Source organism: Capricornis sumatraensis, chromosome 1, assembly GCF_032405125.1.
Source record: "Capricornis sumatraensis isolate serow.1 chromosome 1, serow.2, whole genome shotgun sequence".
Classification (NCBI taxonomy): Eukaryota; Metazoa; Chordata; class Mammalia; order Artiodactyla; family Bovidae; genus Capricornis; species Capricornis sumatraensis.
This window is the reverse complement of record NC_091069.1, coordinates 28,601,712-28,604,679: the sequence shown is the minus strand read 5'-3', so window position 1 is coordinate 28,604,679 and position 2,968 is coordinate 28,601,712. Positions and strand designations below refer to the sequence as shown.

The window sequence follows — 2,968 nt, the reverse complement described above, 5'->3', positions numbered from 1 at the left end:
CTGCAAACAGTGAGAGTTGTACTTCTTCTTTTCCAATTTGGATTCCTTTTCTTTCTTTTTCTGCTCTGATTGCTGTGGCCAAAACTTCCAGAACTATGTTGAATAGTAGCGGTGAAAGTGGGCACCCTTGTCTTGTTCCTGACTTTAGGGGAAATGCTTTCAATTTTTCACCATTGAGGATAATGTTTGCTGTGGGTTTGTCATATATAGCTTTTATTATGTTGAGGTATGTTCCTTCTATTCCTGCTTTCTGGAGAGTTAAAAATATGGAACGCTTCACGAATTTGCGTGTCATCCTTGCAGAGGGGCCATGCTAATCTTCTCCGTATCGTTCCAATTTTAGTATATGTGCTGCCGAAGTGAGCACTAAAATGAGCATAGGACTTTAAATAGTTCTCCAAAGAAGGCTTACAAATGGACTATGAGCACGTGAAAAGATGCTTAACATCACTAGTCATTAAGGAAATGAAAATCAAAATCGTAATGAGATACCACCTCACGCCTAGTAGGATTGCTGTAATTAAAACACAGAAATATATCAGTGAGAGCGTGGAGAAACTGCAAACTTTGTGCCTGGCTGGTGGGAATGTAAAATGGTGCAGACACTCTGGAAAAGTTTTGTGGTTCCTCAAAAAAACTAAACATAGAATTACCACATTGACCCAGCAATTCCACTCATAGGCATATACCTAAAATAATAAATTCAGGGAAGAAAGTCATGTGGAGATGGAGGCAGAGACTAGAACCATGAAAAAGCCATGGGATGCCAGGTCCACAAGAAGCTGGAAGAGCCAAGGAAGGATTCCCCTCCCTGGAGACTTCAGAGAGAACATGGCCCCAACAACACCTGGATTTGACACTTCTGGCCTCCAGAACTGTGATAGAATGAATTTCTGTTGTCTTAAGTCCCCAAGATGGTAGCAATTTGTAGCAGCCAGCACTGGGAAACAGACACAACTCCAAAGGAATAAAGAGTTGTGGGTGTCAGTTTTTAGCTCCTATTGTTTCCTGGACAATAGAGATTTGGGGATGCTGCTTGCAGGACAGCATCTCTCTACTCCACTCCTTTCACAGTATGCCAGTGTCCTGGGATACAGCCTGTCACCCCTGACTATGCCTGTGGGTGTGTGCATGTTAAGTCACTCAGTTGTGTCCAACTGCCTGTGACCCTATGGACTGTAGCTCGCCAGGCTCTTCTGTCCAAGGGATTCTTCAGGCAAGAATACTGGAGTGGGTTGCCATGCCCTTCTCCAGGGGATCTTCCCAACCCAAGGATCGAACCCGTGTCTTTTATGTCTCCTGCATTGGCAGTTGGATTCTCTACCATAAGTACTGCCCGGAAAGCCGAGGGCTTCCCTGGTGGCTCAGATAGTAAAGAATCTGCCTGCAATGCAAGAGACCCAGGTTCGATCCCTGGGGGGAAATCCCCTGGAGTAGGAAATGGCACTCCACTCCAGTATACTTACCTGGAGAATTCCATGGACAGAAGAGCCTGGTGGGCTATAGTCTATAGGTTTCAGAGTCAGACATGACTGAGTAACTAACATCCCTGACTATCTTTGGTGTCAAATCAGGTTCAAGAGTGGCCCTGCCCTCACTCTACTTATGACAGTGTCATTGTTCCAGGTAAGGAATTGCTGATTTTTTTCTCTTCATGATGGGCCATCCACTTTGAGGAATTGTGTTCTGCCAGCTTCCTCTGTGACATCCAAGGCACAAGTATAATCTCTTGGTCTCTCCTTTGGCCCTGTTTGATCTCCACTGCATTTCCTCATAGTTGTGGTTCAAGGTTATAGATGGTTCCCTTTTTTGTTAAAGATGGAGTTTATATGTCTGACTTCTGCTCTCTTTGTTGCTTTGAGGATATTTCCAGGGCAAGAAGGTACCATCATCTTAACTTTACTCTGATGTCTAAAAACTGGGAGTCCATACCACATCATCCAAAGTTTTACTATTCTACAACCAGGGTCAGCAAACTTTTTCTGTCTAGGGCTGGACAGTAAATATTTTAAGTTTTGCCTCATAGCTACTCCACTCTGCCACTGTAGTACAAAAGGAGCCATAGGGAGTATGTAAACAAATGAGCATTGCTATGTACCAATAAAACTTTATGGACATACTTTTTACTTTTTTAAAAAAAATTTGTTTTTATTTTTTTATTTTACAATACTGTATTGGTTTTGCCATACATTGACATGAATCCACCACAGGTGTACATGAGTTCCTAACCCTGAACCCCCCTCCCACCACCCTCCCCATATCATCTCTCTGGGTCATCCCAGTGCACCAGCCCCAAGCGTCCTGTATCCTGTATCGAACCTAGACTAGCGATTCATTTCTTACATGATAGTATACATGTTTCAATGCCATTCTCCCAAATCATCCCACCCTCTCCCTTTCCCACAAAGTCCAAAAGTCTGTTCTTTACATCTGTGTCTCTTTTGCTGTCTCGCATATAGGGTTATCATTACCATCTTTCTAAATTCCATATATATGTCTTAGTATACTGTATTGGTGTTTTTCTTTCTGGCTTACTTCACTCTGTATAATCAGCTCCAGTTTCATCCACCTCATTAGAACTGATTCAAAAAGTAAAAAGTATTAAAAAATAAATTGATAAAATGGAAAAAAAAAAAAACCCTTTATGGACAACCATAGAATACAGCAGAAGAGATGTGATGTGACTTTTAGGGTTAGGTTATGAAAGGTATTCAGTTTCTAACTTGTTTTCTGGAACACTGAGCCATTGAGTAAGCATGTGAGGTGCCATGGAGGAGAGGCTCCAAACACCTTAATGAGATACTATACACGGAGACTCACAAAGAACTGCCGCCAGCCCTAAATGTTTCTCTAGTGTTGTACTCTCTATTACTATCCTCTATGGAAATGTGACTGGAACAACTGAGAAACTGAATTTAAAATTTTAGCTTATTTTAATTAAACATAACAAAACATATCATTAATAGTT

At 41.7% G+C, this 2,968-nt stretch overlaps 1 non-coding gene across 1 annotated transcript; it reads right to left on the bottom strand.

The window, feature by feature from the left end:
- Positions 1 to 260: 260 nt before the first annotated feature.
- LOC138093315 (U6 spliceosomal RNA) lies at positions 261 to 367 on the bottom strand. Its single transcript, XR_011146053.1, has one exon. It is a non-coding gene; the product is annotated as a U6 spliceosomal RNA (small nuclear RNA).
- Between the last annotated feature and the right edge of the window lie 2,601 nt (positions 368 to 2,968).